The sequence below is a fragment of the Corvus cornix genome, chromosome 2, assembly GCF_000738735.6.
Source record: "Corvus cornix cornix isolate S_Up_H32 chromosome 2, ASM73873v5, whole genome shotgun sequence".
Taxonomy (NCBI): domain Eukaryota; kingdom Metazoa; phylum Chordata; class Aves; order Passeriformes; family Corvidae; genus Corvus; species Corvus cornix.
The window spans coordinates 41,985,098-42,002,835 of record NC_046333.1 but is presented as its reverse complement, the minus strand read 5'-3'; the positions used below and the strand labels follow the sequence as shown (position 1 = coordinate 42,002,835).

The 17,738-nt window shown below is 37.0% G+C and overlaps 1 long non-coding RNA gene across 1 annotated transcript in view; it reads left to right on the top strand.

Moving 5' to 3' along the window:
• LOC109144469 overlaps positions 1 to 13,635 on the top strand; it is a 48,945-nt gene extending 35,310 nt beyond the window's left edge. The window contains exon 3 of the long non-coding RNA XR_002045268.1: positions 13,455 to 13,635. This is a non-coding gene — a long non-coding RNA (uncharacterized LOC109144469). The remainder of the gene's footprint in view (positions 1 to 13,454) is intronic.
• Positions 13,636 to 17,738: the final 4,103 nt, after the last annotated feature.

Below are 17,738 nucleotides of genomic sequence, written 5' to 3'. Positions count from 1 at the left end.
ACCTCTCTCAGCAAGAAATCTGCAATTTGCTTAATCTTACTCCAAGTGCCTGATTACAAGCCTTAATCACTCAGCAGGCCTGACCATAATTAGTATCTGAGGGTCTTTCCTTTGAGAATTGTGAGAAATGGCAGATTCAGCGATCTAAAAAATATCTTTGAAATAAAATATGGTTTAAGCTTAACAGTAGGAAGAAGATGGAGCGAAAGATAGTTTTATAAAACTATAACTTTGTATAGATGAGATTCAATTAATGAGATGCGAACATCCACATTTTTTATGTCTGAGATAATGTATCCAGGAACTTTTTGTTATTAGGACACAGTTTCAAATAAAAGGAGAAATCTAGGATTAGTGATACTTATTTTAATCCAAAACTGGCTGTAAATCTCCATTGATTATGTGGAAAGAAATGTAGCCCAGGGCAACTATTTTACCTACAGGTACTGACACTGTAAATATCTACATTACATTAAATAATTCCCAAGTTTCAGTTCTTGCTTATTTGTGAGTCTGGGTTCCAGTCTACATCCACAAACTTGCACTTTAACCTTTTATTCCCTAGGCTTCTCCTTTTATTTTATTCCGAGTTTTCTCTTCTCTGCTCTGTTTCCTGATCCTGGCTAAACCAAGTGAGTCAGCCTGCAAGAATGTTACAAGTTCATGTATAGACTGATGGAGCTGCAATATTCTGAAGTGTTTCTAAGAAATGAGTATCAGGATTGGAATGTTTAGAGAGCCAATTTCCTGACAAACATGCTCTGTAGATGCATGAAGTAAATACCACAACAATCCTGTTAAGCCACAACATTCATAAAATATTTACATGCAGCTTTGAATTTGTCACAATACTTTAAATATTTAAAGTGGTAGCACTGGTAACTTGGAATCGTTGCAGTACTTCACACCCAGACTTCTCATTTCAAACTTTCTGCAGACACTGACAGATGTTTTCAGCAACTTTTGACAAGTTTCTGCACAATTTTTGCATCTAGTAAGAGTGCATTTTCTTCCATTAAACGGAAGTTAAAATTAAGACTTCCGAAAACAAGGTCTGTAAGAACCAATCCTCCACAAGATGCTGTGAAAGAGTGTTGTTTATTCAGCTCATTTTACATGAAACATCGAGTGGTGTTGCAATTCAATTTTTAACAAATTTTATGCATGCTCCCCACAGAACGCAAATGAAGAGAGCATGCCAAAAAGGTTCAGGCAAGCTTGAGAAAGAGCAAATGGACATATCTGTTTATGACTTCGAAACATGATCATTTTCTGGAACATTGGACAATGCAGTAAATAGAGATCATGTAGCAGGGGTAGGGGTGGGAAAAAGAGCACAACTGAGAAACAACATTACAATCTAACCCTATTTCGCTCTTAATTCTGATTTTATGAGATCTAGCTTTGATATTCTGTTCATTTCTCGAAGTTTTCTAACATTCATTATTTTGTGGGGGCCGGGGGAGGGGACAGTTAATCCATTTAATTTGTTGCTTAAATACAAAGATCATAGATGCAGAGGGGTGCAATTCTGTTGTCTTCACTAAGTATTCAAAGACATGTATGTGTGACATCAAGTGTGCAGAGGGAAAAGAAATTATGTGGAAGTCCCCCAAAAATGTTATATTTCTGTCAGTGTATGATGTGAAATTCCCACGTAAAATAAGCCATGACCGCTTCAAGAACTTATTCCAGGTTTCTCTGCAGTTTTTCTCACCAAATGTTCTATTTCTAATAGAGGATCTGTATAACACAATGATACACACGTCCTGTTGGGTGAAGGCTCAAGTCACAACTGTAGAGAACAGCTGTGTTCTCTGTGGTTTTTACTCAAAGATCTTTAGAGAAAACAAACCATGAAAACACAGCAAGTCCCTTTCTCTTTGTGCATCATCTCTACTGTATTTCTGCAAACACATCATTCACTATCATCTTTTGTCTTTTTCTGGTTTTTCACCCCTGGAAGATCTAACCAAAGTTCATTTCCGGGGGTTTGGCAACCTACCCAGAAACCTGTTTATTACCTTTAAAGTCTTTGATCAGACCCAGCAGTTTATATTGCCTCCTTTTAACACAAGTACTTGGAGCGATGACAGCTCCAAGTCAGAGCCAAGATCCATAAATCACTGAAGGATTTTGTTTAAATACAACCATTTATTTTTCTTGGCCTGTTACTTGTTGCTTATATTCAGCAAGAGTCAGAATATTGAGGGTAACACCCAACAAAATAATTAATCTTAATGCACGTAAGTCTGATATAACCCCCTTATTTTCCATAAGACAAAGAGCTTGTACAATAAAAAAAAATTTGCAAAACCTTCACTCATTATATTGGCGTTGTATATTGGGAGAAAGAAAGCATAACATGGTGCAGCATTTTCAGTGGAGACTTTACTATAAATTGAGTCTGAAGAGGAATGCATAGCCTTTATTCCCTTTGCTCTCTGGTCTTCATTTACAAGTGATGCATCTGCTGTACAGTTGGAAAGTTGATTAATGCACTTACATAATATGTCTTGTGTACTTCAGAGAAATGGGAATTCACTGGAAAAAAAGGACTCTTTAGGGGCAAATCATTTCACTTGAGGCAAAATCTTTGAGAAAGGAAAAGATGGCAGCTGATGATTACAGTCCGCTCTTCCACTGGGTGTTATTAGTACTGTTCCAACGTCAAGTGCAGAACTGCACTCAACAGCTCTCACTTCAAATGCAGAGATATCTACAGAGGCTTGAGCTTTGCACTAGCTTTTTTAACCAATGGAAAAAAGGAAGAAAGAAAACTTCACTCTGCTGTTGCAAGACTCCTTTTTATTCACTCAGACTATGCTTTCAGTGGCGTACACAAGCACTTATTTTTCCCACCAGGCAAGAAAATAAGGGCACTTTCAGGAAGAATAGAAATCCCTCTTTTATGATACTTTTGAAGCCTTCTACTTATGGCTAACAGAAAGCACGTGCAGTAAAAAAAAGGACTCCTAAATGGAATTTTAGCTGCGGTATTGTTTTTCTCATCAAACCAAATTGCAATGACTTTGAGTAGTACAATTCATGCAGCATTCTAAGGCACTCAGGGACAAACACACAGCTCTTAAAAATGTGTGGAAACCTACATAGAAAGTAGCCTAAAATATTGCAGAGCCAAATTCCATCACAATAAGTGTGAACTGTTCTGTTTCACTTTGCTTTTGCATCATCAGTCAGTTCTGAACTGCAGTTTCCTCTTTGTCTCTCATTCACATGAAACAACACAACAAAGGTTGAAAGGATGGTATCAAGTGTGCAGTATCCATCCATTCAATATTTAACTTTCTTATAATTGAAATAAAGACAAAATTATCTAGAACCTGTGTCAAATCAGATGTCTTATTAGTCAAAAACCCCACCCAAAACAAGTATTTCCACATGTGAACAAGCCTGTCTTCAGAAAAAGAGAAAGAAACTATATGTGAATACCATCCATAAAATAGGTTGGTTAGGTTCTCACAAGAATTTACACAAAGGAATTGGTAAACTGGTGCTCAATCTTGGTGCAGTAGGGTAACAGCAGCAACCAGCAGCAGTGCATCAGCTGGTCCTTGCAGGAAAAATAAGTCCTTGTGGGCTTATGTGTAGCATGCTGCAGAATTGACAAGGCTACAAGGTCGCTTGTTTAGTTTTCCAGTCCAACACAGGTCATTGCTGGAGGCATGGTATAATACCAGACCAGCTGTTTTAGAGTAGTGATTTGTAATGACAAAATTTTTGCTCTTGCTGAAGAGTCAGATTTTAGAGCAGACAGTCTACCTAGTATAAGCACCTCATAAAAAATCATGGCCCTCTTTTCTGTCATGGCAAATGACAGGTGAATCTTCTCTTTTATGTCCTTTCTCTTGCTCATATTCCCTGTGACTTTGATATAAGACTGTTGTTTTGTTGTGGAGCTCTTTTTAACCTATGTTTCAGCTTACAGTGCAATGGCACATTGATTTAGTGCCAAGATTTTTTATATGTATACTTCTATTTATGTCTATATACACACTGTAATTGACATCACAAATGAATTAGAAAAAGGAGGGATATGTTATATCTTTCAAAATGCAAAGTAGATTTTTCTACCTTGAAGTGGGGAATCTAAATCATATAGTCATTCTGATACAGAGATTAATTCTAATTAAGATCTAGAGTGGAGTGAAAAAAAGTGTCAATAAATGACTCTGCTTCTTGTAGTGGCTTGGTTTAGCTTGGAAAATACTGCTTTGTTTGCACAGAGCTTCATTATGTAATATAAGATAGGAAAGAAAACAGTCATGGCAAAACAATTATCACAACTAAAAGATGACTCAAAAATCTCGTCCTTTCAAGAAGGATGATTTCAGGAAAAAATCAGAATTTTAATTCTTACAAAAGGCCTGTGAATATGGCTGGCTGTGAAATGTCTATTCACCTTCAAGCACTGAAGCAGGAATTGTTGTACTCAAACACCTCAGTCTCTCATAATGTGGACAGTGAGAAAATTTAAATCAACCTCTGTGTTATTTTTCAAAATTCTTCATTACTTTTTAACCAAAGAGTGACAGCGTGTTTGATACAGTTAATTCTTGAATTATGATGTCTCAGCTGTCCTTGAGTGAAATGCAAATAAGAGCACTATTACCCATAGACTTAGCATACATCCACAAGTTACCACTCTGCAAGAAAAAATGCACAGGATGATGAAGAAAACAAGTTGTGGTTGTACAAAACACTTTAGCTACTTCTTTCAAAGGAAATTTATCACAATCCTGTTAATTTTTGAAAAACAAAAAATTGTTACAAACACCTGCTATAGTCTCTAATTCAATCCTCAGGTAAACTAATTAAACACTCAAACCTTCAAATTTCCTCCTGCTAATGGACTCCTGGGCTTCTCAGCAAAGTCTGAAATATCTTTAGTTAACACATAAAGCTGTCCTTTTTCTAGCTACAGTATGAAAATTAAGATATTAAGTGACTAAGAATATTATATTCCACTGCTCATTTTTCGTAATTTTTTAATACTATGTGATGTATAGTGCAACCCTTTTCTCACCACAGCTTCAGCAGAACTGAAACTGCCTGTCCTTTCACACCTCTGTGCTCTGAGTTTGGAAGCTTATTCAACATGAAGACATTATTTCTGTCTTACAGATTTCTTCCCTCTTGTTTTGACAAAAAATCCAATGAGAACTAGTAAAAGATACAGTGGATTCAGAGGTTTTCCATGGGCTGAATCAGTCAGCAATTAAATAAATGTCTTGCAAAGCCTGTGTCTGCCCAGGAGATGCACAAAGCCATCAGTTCTCCTTTGCCTACACATGGATCAAGGTTGCTGTACACAAGATCTGGGAGCACCAGAACCTTGTTCTGAATGCAGCAGAAACTAAAAACAAAATCAAAAGTTAGGAGTACTGTAAATCCATGAGTCATTCACACACAAGTATTTATTTTTGAGCTCCTCTGTCAAAAAAAACTCTGCCAAGTTTCTCTTGTGGAGGATGTGTACGTAACACTTGCTATTCTATAACAGCAGTTACTTAAAAAGATCTGTCTGCAAATAGAGTGGGACTGCAAAAGACAACTAAAAAGAAAACATGGAAAAGAAGGACAGATTATTGCTTTAGGGCAGCATTATCAGTAGTGGGAGAAGAGACTTAGGGAGCACAAAAAGCTCACCACCTGCATCTCCTTTAAGGCCTCTTGATTCCATTGCTATGAGTGATTCATAATCTGGCCAAGATGCTTTAATTTAGTGTTCCAGCAAATACTGAGCATTTAATGATATTTGTTGTCAGAGAACAGAGCCGTGAGTCTAGTCTTTGAACAAACAAGTCAGTATTATGGTGATTTCCTTGGTTTTACGTTTTGGGTGTATGTTTTCCTCATACATGCTGAAATCTCACAGCAAGTGAAATCTCTTTCATAACAAATCAAGTTTTTTGGTAAAGAAAGTGAGGAACTCTTGTTATGTGCAGCTACCCACTCGTTACACTTGTGAAAAAGCAAAACCTCAGATTTTTGCAATTTGTCTCTATGGTGGTCTGACTGCATCTTTTCAGGGTCCCTCTTCACTTGGGACCTGCATTAAGGCCCTCCTCATCAGCATCAGCAAAAGGTTAGGATGCTCATCTGCAGTACAAGGTGCAAGACCTCATGTCCCAAATCATGCACAGCAAGGGCCTTGACCTCAGTGTGATACTACCCGAGCTAATAATGTTATACCTTTCACTCTTCAGGCATGGATGGCATGTGGTTTCTCTTTTCTGTTCAAACCAGATATGTTTTGGAATAAAAGTTTTAAGTTTAAAGAATAAAAAAATCTCCATACTAAAGACACTTAATCTGAACATTCCTGACAGACTCTCATGCCAGGCGAAACATCAAAAGAATTTATTTTAAATAGCTTGTAATCAGTCCTTTTTATGATATGAGTTAGCTTTATAAACATCTTTCTAGGCTTTCAGTGGATTAATAATTTTGATGATTGATTTTAGTACTGATCCATTTTGCTCTCCTTCATAGAGAGTGTCTGGTTGTGAAAAGAGAAGACTTGATGAGCAGACTTCAAATGCTTTAAAAGCTCTTACAAGAAGCTGGTAATAATCCATTCTTCATGGATAAACAAGAGGTAGTGGACTTAAAAGGCACTGAGGAAAGTCCAGGTTAGTCACTATCAAAGACTTTCTAAATGGTAGGAGGAAATGAGTCCTTGAAACACTGAGTGGGGGAAGTGTGGTAACTTTGTCATTGTAGGCCACTAAAACTGGGCTCAGAAAGCATCAAGAGAAAAGCAAGTATAGCTGATGCTGCCTTGGAGTAGAAGGATGAAATAGACATTTTTACTTCTATGACATTTTTAACATCCAACCAAAATCCAGAAACTATATAAAAAAGGTTATTTCGCAAAAAGTTTTTCTTAGATTAATGTTAGAATCACCTTTCACATGTGGAAGGTTTTGAATATTGAGATTTCAATGTTGCACTCTGCTCTTTCTAGAAATAAAATTTGGCTTCCTATGAAGCACTTTGCCGCACTGTTGGTATTAAATGTGATTAAATCACATATATGATTTCATTATTGTGATTTAGTTCCATGGTTTCTTTTCTTCTGAAGTTTGGACTTCATATACACAGTATGTCTTCCTATTTTTGTTCCCTTTGTATCAGGAACCTCCATTTCAGCTCTTGAGGTCTATAAGATTTAGTCATGTATTTAAAGTCAAACAAAAATTCTTTAGAATTTCAGCCTTGCTTAATACAGTATCATAAAGGCTTTCTAAACAAAAATTGAAATACTTGAATTAAAAAAGAATGCCTTGTAATGTACTGTAAAATGGCAGAAATGTGGGAAAAAAATGGTTCCTGGATGAATCTTTATCCTAATTCAGTTAAGAGCTAGAAACTCAATAACATAAAATAAAATTAGCAACAATTATCAAGATCCCACAGATTTCAGGCCATGAAGTTTAAAAAGGAACATCCTCCCTGCCTGGAAGTATCTACAGGCTAAATATAATTTAGAGCCTTCACCTACCTTAACCTCAATACATGGTATATCACTGTGCAGTCCTGAGCCTTTCAGGATTTTTTGACTGGCTAAAAAGGATAAATGTGAGATTTCCCTCAGCCCTGTTGTAGCTTAACTGTGTTCAGTGGGGTTAAAGATACTCAAAACAAAGGATTTAGTTAGTAAGGGTGGTAACTGCTGGAACATGTTGGAAATGTCAGCACACAGAGAGTTTTTATCCCAGGTACCATTTCAGTCACAGTGTGGTCTTCTACACTCTGAGATTATTTTGATGCTGAGCATCAGATATAGCTAGCATGGAGTGATCTGTCCACTCTCCTGATACTTTTGGAATCATAATTTTGTAAATTCCTTGTATGTTTCAGAATTAATTTGATTTCTCCTTGAAGAAATTACCAGAAATCCTTACAATAAAATAGAAGAAAATTCCTTTATGTCCTTTTAAATTACAAAGGAAGCTCCACAAAAAGAAGCAGCACTTCCCATCATCTCTTATAATCAGAGTGCAACTGAACAAAAGATAGCTAAAATATTAACCCTGTTGCTAATCCCACTATTTTGGCTGCTCCTTGGCAGAGTTTGTATTTCAAAGTTTGAAGCCTTTCTAGCCTGAATGCCACTGATATCTTCCTTTTTGCATTTAGTAATGAAAATATTAATTAAAAATCATTCTTAGTTTTATTTAATTACAGAATTGTATATAACTAGCTTTTGAATAGAATTAAGCCTGTCACATTTAGCTGTCAACCCAAAATGAGCACTCACAAATTGTATGGAAACTTATCAAAAATATTCTGGGCCATCACACAAATTGTCGTGAAATACAGATTATTCAATTGTTTTAGGTTCTGCTTTAAAACTATGGGGTAGAGTTGCAAATTTTTACATCCTTTTTATATTTGTGCATGAAGTTCTAGTAAATGGGAAAATAAGCCTGCTTCATTTGATTGCAGAAAGCTCTTTTGTGATTTGTGCTAGTAGAATGCTTTTGTATTATTGTTACAAGACTCCTTTATATCATGTGTCTGTATTTTATCAAAACTCTGAATTTTTAACTAATACTTTAAAGGTTCCATTCCTCTATTGGATTTCTATATACAGTTGCCTTTCAACATTTTTCAGCATGGAGGCTTATCCCCACACTTTCAAAGCTGTAAGGTAATTACTCTTCCTTCCCCTGCACCTAAGAAATATTCTGTAGCCTGAATTAAGCCCATAGACTGTCTGACACTTGGAAGTGGAAGGGCTCATGCTGTTGCATCCACCTGCAGCAAAGTATAAAGCTCTTTTCACAATGCACAGGAAGAAAAATGAATCAGCACTTGCTTTTCTTGGCTGCATTGTCTCTGCGACACTAACTGAAATAAACAACAGTTGACTTATTGCTGTCCCTTATGACTTGAAAGTACACAGGAAAAGAGTCTTTCATTTGAAAGTGACATTTAAACAGCCATTTCTTGAAGTAGACCCGTATTTAAGGAGGCAGTGTTTTCAGCTGATGAAGTTCAACTTGTCAAGACATTTTCAATTACCTTCCTAGGCATAAAGAGGTAGCTGGTGCTGAAGTGACACCTTTATTGGTTTTAGTTAGCACCAAAGGGACCAAACCGGAAAGCACATGTCAGAGAGAACAATTTTGCTTTTTGTTGATCTGCCCACACACACTATTTCTCATGGCATAACATTAGGCCATAGTTCAGGAAACTAGTTGCGGACAAGGGGCGTGTCAGAACCATGCTGGATTGCCACTGAGGTAGACAGAACTCAAGGCACAGTTAAAACTGAACACATAAGAGCTGCTGCTTCACCTAGGGTCAGTGGAGTGGGCAAGAAGGGCTGGAGTACACAGTACAGTAGTTCATGTGATCTGATCAGATTAATTTGAAAGGCTGTGAAACATTGCTCGCCATCCTCCTTCCCTTGCTCATTTATTCACGCACAGTTAGGAAAGTTACAGTGTGTCTTTAATCAAAGAACTCAATATTAACTGATTTTATGTACTGATACAGAATCTTTTCAGCCAGAATTTTCCTTTCCCTAAGAAGGATATAGAATCAGTCGCATTGAGTAATGAACCAGGATTTGAAAATATTTTGCCAATTCCCTCTGAGCCACTGAAGCAAAAGTAGTTGCTCATATTTTTGTTTTGTAACACTTCCAGATTTGCCACATGTCTATTCCTTTTCAAGATGAAGAAAACCATCTCTTTCAGAGTTATTCACTAAATTGCAAAGAGGAATGAACAGAATCGCAAAAGCCTGTCAGACATTGTGCTTAACTGAATGTCTTGAAGAATATAGTTTAATTCCCTCATTATTAGTCTCAGGGTCATTAAGAATGTCTTCCACATCCAGGTCGATGTCCTCTGTGTAATAAAGGGTCTTTATGTCCTCTCATTTTTGTTGAAAATGAGGCTTTCCTATAAAAAGTCACAGTTTTGAGGCTTTTACACAACCTGAATAATAAGGTTTTTCAGTGAAAGAAAATCGCAAATTTTGTTATGAAAATATTTCCTTCAAATACTCCTAACGTCTTTTTCCTTAACTTCTACAATAAAATTTATGAAGTGATGTCTTTACCAACTACAGCATATAATCCCAGTTTATGAATGTATAAACTGCAGGGAATAAAAATTAACAATGTTTGTTCACAGAAATAATAAGTCTTAGCCCACATAGAATAATATTTTCCTATTTATTTGAATAATCTGAAGCTGCATACACAGCAGTGCTGGTTATCTAGTTATTACAGTTTTGAAATGACACATGAATTCACTGCATTTTGATTTTTGTAAATATCTCCTAAAGAGAGTTTCAGAACATGGTATGACTGATTTATCTACACAATAGTGGGTGTAGCAAAGTTATTTCCAGTTATTAGCTGTATCTGATAGACTGGAAAATATTTAACCAGTCTATACACTGCAGAATGCATTTAAGATTATGTGATCTTAATGTTTTGATACAGTACAGGTGTTCTTGTATTGCTGCTAACAATCACAGTTGTATTACATTTACCTATCTGCTCAAGACCAGTAATGGACAATTCTGTTAAGTAGGAATCCTCTGTGGAATTATGAGCCAGAAAAGCACTAGGTAAATCTTTCAAAAGAGAAAGGAGTGAAATTCTTTATATCTATGGATATCTTGTACACTTTTTCTGAAACTCTTAGGAAAATTTTAGTGCTGCAAATTTTTTCAATGTTGGAGATAAAGGGCATAAAAGTAGTTACAGGTGAAATTGCTATTTCCAGTAATTGAATCTGAAGACTTAAGTTTATTTCTCCAAAAGCCCACTACAATATTTAGCCAGCAGTTCAAAATGGAGTACCTCAATTTGCATGAGAAACATCTGGAAAATATAGGATAGGGACTTATGTTACATAACAAGACTTCTAAAAAGGCAAGGTTTGGCATGAATTTGACTAGTTCATATTAAGGAAATAGATGCAAAAGAGACATTTTCAGCATGGAAATTTATGTTGGATATATCCAATGAGAGCAAACATCCTGTCCTGTTTCTGCACATTGGACATAAACAACTATTTACCATTGCTTTAGGTATCAAAGAGAAACACCGAAAACACAAAGCAGTCACTCAGGAATTTTCAGCATTAACCAGCTTCTTATTTATATGCAGATAAAAGGTACCTGCAGCTGTATTTCATTGGAATAAAAAATGACCTTCAGTGACCAATCAGGCTAATGAAAGAAAAGTTTTTCCCAAAGGGCACAGCACTACCCACATTTCCCGCCAGAGGCAGTCAGGCTGGATTTAGGTAATAAAAATGTCTTCAGCCTTCCTCAGACTTTCTCTGTTAATTACAGCGCATTGTGTATGCTGCATCTGTGCTTGTGTACAATAGGATGCAAATGAAAAGAAATTACGAAACTATTTTTGAAAGGTAAACAAAACAGTCTGGTCGTGCAGAACTCACCAAATTGAATACAGAACCAAGCCCACCTGATAACGCAAATTCTGGGAAAATCCTGGTGATGGGGGTTAAACAGGAACCCTTCTGGATGAAAGTAAGACAGGGTCCTTTTTGAAGGCAATTTTGCTGACCTTACTGTATTAATAACAGGGCATTGTTCTCCAACCTATTTTGCTTGGAACTAAATGTGTAGACACCCTTTGCCATGGATGGCACACCACAGTAAATAGATACAATCAATGGAGCTCACTAATGCATTTTCTATCCACCCATCTGATTAAAACATAAGGTGGTGTCATTTTCTTGCATTTGGATCTGTGAGATGTAGAATGCTGATATTTATTATTGCAGTATCAAGACTTGTGTCGGGCCTATACAATTTTTGGGGATAATAAAACTTCAATTTGACCATAAAGCCAGGTCATATCGTCTGTTTCTCAAAAACATCTCAAAGAAAACGTTATGTAGTGCTTGGGGTTTGTATTTATTGTGATGGTTGCTAAAAGCTGCTTGATATCAGAGTAGTCCTGGTGAGATAGATTGTTCAGGAGATGCAATCAGAGATACCTGATTAATACACCTATCCAAAGTACTTATATAACTCCTGTTCTCTAAGTACTAAATACCACATCTTCTTTTTTAACCTCAGAAGATCTCTGAAAAGTAGAGACCAACTCTTATCTGTCTTTTCATAAAATTCAGATGCAGGTAAGCTAAATGTGGGTTATCCAATAAGTGGTCAACAAAGCAGAGACTGGAACGCAAGTCTCTATAAATTCACCTCTTTTCTGGACTCTTTTTTTCTCCTTTCCCTAACTGTGAAGTTTATCTATGCAATATTATCCTATGCTACATATTTCTCCATCTGCTCTAAGAGCTGGCACAGACATAAGAAACTCAGGAGATTCTGGAAATCTGGAGATGAAGGGAAACAAGAAACATAATCAGCAGACCTGCCAGGAACAATAGAGAGGGCAGAAGAAACTCATAGAGTGCAGTTTCTTATATTTCCTTAGCTGATTTCATACTGTGCATTATGGTCAAAAGGGGTAAAAACAAGCATTCCATATTTTGTGAGAAACAGTAGCAGCAAAGAGCCTCTTTTCCACTGAAATGTATTGAAAACGTGCAGTGTGTCAGACTATTTGCTCTCCTAGTCTAAATTGCTCAATATCTTTCTCTCTCTTTTTTTTGTCTCATTTCACAAAAGAAATCAAACAGTGAAGTTGGCTTAGCTTTTCCTATTGCTCCATTTTCTGTTCTTCTGTCAAGAATCACTGCCTTTCTACTCCCAAGGCCCCCCGATGGATAGTTCAAGAAAAGGTCCAGAAGCAGACTAAACAGAGTTGCTTTGATAATTGATGACATAGAAGCCAGAAAGCTCCAAAACAACTTGCTGCTAGCAAAAATACAGAAAGGTTTTACTGGCTTCATTAATACAGATTAGCCTTTTTTTTTTAAACCCACAAAAAGCCTGTGAACAGAAATCCAGCCCCCCAGGGCAGGGTGTTAGATAAAAGACAGTCCTGGGGACTCTCTGTTTCCTTCCATACACAGGTCAGAGCACTGTGACTCACTGTAAATTTAAATCTCACACAGCCAACGTCATCATGGATCTTGTAGTTACCACAATGGTGTTAAAGACATCTGCTCCAAGAATGATCCTCTGCCCCAGATCCAGGCAGTGACATGACTTCAGGTCTCCCCCAGCTGGAACTGTCCAGAATGACCTTCCATATAATTTACCCACATCTTTTCTGAGTTTCATGTAGCATCTAACACCCTTTATGAATCATCATTACCTTTTAATATTTTTTTTTGAGTTCAAAGTGCCTGCAATAGTGCCATTAATCATTATACCTATTCATCTTCAAATTAGGTTTCAGTTATTGCAGAGAATTTATATATATTAATCTAACTGAAAAGCTTTGGGTCAAATATCGTGGCTTCAATTGTTTCATGATAATTTCTGCTTACTGTGCACTGTGCCTCTTTCAGCCGCTGTCAGTGCACACCTCCAGCCTGAGCACCAGGAGAGAAGCACTCCTCTGCAAGGTCCTGTTAAAGGGGCCTCATCTGTCCAGTTCTTCCAAAAATCTCTTCTGCACTGCTGCACAAGAAGATCTGGTGAACCATAATATTGCAGTAAAAACTCAATACCTCACATCCCAAATGTATGGCTCTGGTAAGTAAGAGGTGTCTTGCTAAGGTAAAAGAAGAGGAAGGCTCCTTTAATTGAGCACTGAGAAAACTGGAATATCTCACACCAGCATTTCTAGCACTTTTACCCACTTCATCCTTGCACATGCAGCCAGTATATACACAGAGAGACCATCAACATGACTTATTAATTCTCTGTATGCAATAAATTTGCCCCTCACTGCTTCTTCTACCTAGAGAAGAACTACTGAACTAGTCAGTCTCACTTCATTAGAATGCCACTAACAAGCCAGACATAGTTCTATAAAACAAAGTCTAGTACAACTAATTATTTATTTTAGTTGAGTTTAGTTTGTTCTGTGAGGAGAACTGGGCACAGTTCTGCATTGAGTTGTGGCTATAGAATTTTTAGGTTTTTCATAATGTCCGCCTATGCTTTTCCTGGGTATTTTGCTCCTGGTATCGTGGACTGCATCATATATTTCATATTCATTTTGTAATAAAGCACAGGCAAAAACTACATAGGGCTTATGAAAGAGCAGAATGTACAAGCAGAGATTACCCTTCCTTTCAATCTATATTACTTACCCATTTGAAACACATAATCTGGAACCCACATGCCACTGAGAGTAACCAAACCCAATAAGATCATTTGACTGGCTCACCCTTGGAATTTAATTTCTTTTGGTAAAGTCTTTGCTTTTTCTTTTAAATTTAAAACAACTTTATTTTCCTTATTTACATTATTAAAGTCTTCTGACAGTAACAGTGCATTTAAATTTTTAGATCTAATTTTTAGATCCTTATTCTGTTTCTAATTAAGCCTCAATTATAAGGCATGACACCCTGACCATGTTTAAGTCCCTTCCCAAATGCGTTAACTTTGGATTTACAGTCACCTTTAGTAATAGGTAATTAGTTTAAGATCAATATTAAAGTTGCAGGAAACACACTGAAAATAATTGAATTCAATAACTCCCACGCAACCAGGATAGCTATTCTGGGCTGAATTGGGCACGTTGGAATACTCACTGTGGCTGTATTGCACTAGTCAGAGACGTCCTTTGACATTCATTTGTTCCAAATACTTCCTCGTGACTATTCTGGGGTTTTCTAACAGACATATTCACCCTCCTGATTTATGACATGGAAAATTGGACTGCACTTCCCAAGGCATTTAACAGCACAAATACAGTCTAAAATCTGACTGTGGACAATCAGGGTGCAAGCTCTGCTACAAAGCCTTTGCTGTACCATAAAACTCACAACATGTGCCAAAGCAGCTAATACTGACAGACCCTTTCCACAGTCCTAAGTGCTTCTGAGAGAGTATCTCAGGGGAATGCATTGCCAGCTAAGTAGGCCAGTGTAAAAGCAGACGATGTGCCCTGAAGAAAGTCAGGATGCTGTCTGTAAGGCTTAGCTGAACCCAGACCCATAATTTAGTCATCTCTGGTGGTATTCATTCCATTCTCCTTCTCTTTTTACCCTCTGCAGTCCTTATACCTCAGACTGTGAGCAGTGCAATACTGGATATATTTTGATTTATTTTTTTTTAATAGAATCCATAGTTATTAGGCTAGGTGTACATAGACACCTCTGAGCTTAGGACTCCAAAGCAGGAAGAGAACTGATGACCCCATTGGACTGTGCACACCATGCTCTGCACAAGCACTTATTGCGCAGATTTAGAGTACAAGTAAACACAATGGCCAGAAGGTAGGAAAAGTAAAAGCAGCCTGACCAGAGCCTATACCCAGATAGGAAAAGAGTTTGGGTGTACAGCTCCTAAGCCATTAAACAACAGCTGTCATTCTCATTTTAACTCAGTAGTAAGAATTTAAATAGTCCTTAAGATTTCTTTTTCCTGAGCTGCTAATTTTCACTGGTACCCCCACCTCCACAAAAAGAAACCTCATAACATAATACCTGATGGGGAAAATTATTTTTGCAAAATTATCTTTCTGAAGATGTGACACAAGGAATAAACCACCAAGATTAGGTTCTGTGAGCAGTGGGGGAATGGGAAAAAGGAATGTTTGCAGGGTAATGATGTGGGCAGCCTCACACCATTACTTTCAGCGCTATTGATTCTGATGTATCCATTGTATCAACCTCACTGAAAAAACAGTGAGATTGTTTTGTTTTCATTTTCTTAATGACTGAGAATATAAACTTAATTTCAATATGTATATGCTTCCTGAACCATGTATGTGGTGTTCAGCTTGTCAGCCACTGTGACATGCTCTTGCCCACCAAATTACACTATCTTTCAAAAGGCTGCCTTTTCTGTTCTTTCTCGTCATACATGCACAACTCAAAATAGTTTGTAAGAAACATTACATTCATTTGTGGTACTTCCCAGGAAAGGGCAGAAAATTTTAGTAGGGATTATAAATTAACACCACTGTGGTTATCAGAAACCTTTATATTCTACTAGAATCTTAAACGTGGTTTAGATTCCATTGAAGTCAAATAGAAAACTAAGAATCAAACTGCCTCAGAGAGAAGTTTCGTGTTGTCTTGGCCATTGGTTGGAAATTAAAGTAGCTATTACAGTAGTTATGCAGCTGGAAGTATTTAAAGAAACAGCAGGAAACACAAAAGATTATTCAGAAGAGGCAACTCTGGATTAACCCTTCCAGGGCATTGAAGCTCACTGTACTGCTCTTGATCTGACTCGGAAGAAGGTCAGACTTGAGAGAAAAAAAAAAATTGAAACCTGTGCTTTTCATTAGTAGAGTATGTTTTGTATAATTGCCATGTCACAGAGAACTAGACAACAAGGATGAGCAGTAACGATAGCCACATGAAAATCCATATATCTTCCTTTTACCCTCTGTCTATATGGAAAATTATCTGCTGTCTTAAGGCATTTTACTCACATAAGTACTTGCTGAGAACATGGTACAACCTACTGCAGGCACAAAGTAGTGAAACAGTAATAACATGAAAATTACTTCAACACAGGGTCTATGAACCATGGAAGTCCCTCCTGAGCACTGAAAATAGGGGTTTAATTGTAACATAAGTGTTTCTGCTCTGCAGAGAGAGAAATTCCATCCAAAGAGAGTCACAGGTCTGCACAATTAAATGTACATCAAATAAGTCAATAAAAAGTAAACATTTCTATTAGGCTGTTCTTCACTTTTTTCTTGTTTTTCAGTACAATGAGGAGATACTGCTTGACAAGCTCTGGTAACTGGTTCCTAGAACAACTCTCTGTGTAAAGAACACTTATTTTTGCAAGACCTGGCAAATGGGTTTAATTTGAGCAAACCTGCCACTGGACTTTACAGTATTCTCTGCTTTATCACATATAACTTTTTAAAAAATCTTTTTAGTTGCAATGTGGAATATTTACACAAGCACCCTTTAGTACCACTTTCCTGAATCACACCAGGAGTGGGTATCACTTTCCCATGATCTCCCTTCTATAGTATATTGTCTTTATAAATCTACTACGCAAAGAAAGGAGCTTCATGAGCAAACTGTCCTGCTGCACAGAGATTTATTCCAGTCACTTTAGAGTAAGTCAGACTGAATGGATACTGAGATTTTTGTCTCACCCTTGAGTTTATCACTAGGAAAATAGTTTAAATGGCATTTTGCAATATTTTTTTTTTCCAACATCTGGACAAAAAGGTCCAAAGTATCTTGTTTCCAAATTGTCATTAACATTACACAAGACAGAAATATTTATTTATTTTTATAGTTTTGAGTTCCCTGCTGGAACAATTTCCTCTGACACTATTTCATCATTTTCTCATTGAATTTTATGGCTTCAGTGAATAGTGCCAAAGGCTTTACCCAATGTAACCTTATAAGCATCTTTCCACTCACAATTTCACTCACAGTTTCACGGCACTGAGATTATGAGTATGGTTTTCAAAGCTTTTAAATGACTTAAAATTTTACTAATGTTCTCTTTAAAAAGTGGTGGGCATATACAAAGTTCCAGGAAAGCCAGTAGTATGTCTAAATCTCACAATAGTGAGGCAGATTTCCATCAGCCAGCTCCAGCACTAACAGCAATTTAGCCACAGCAATATGGAGTGCAGTTTGGCAAAGAAGCCTAGAAAAGTTTTGAGCTGTGATTAAATTGTTATTAGTGCATGGGTT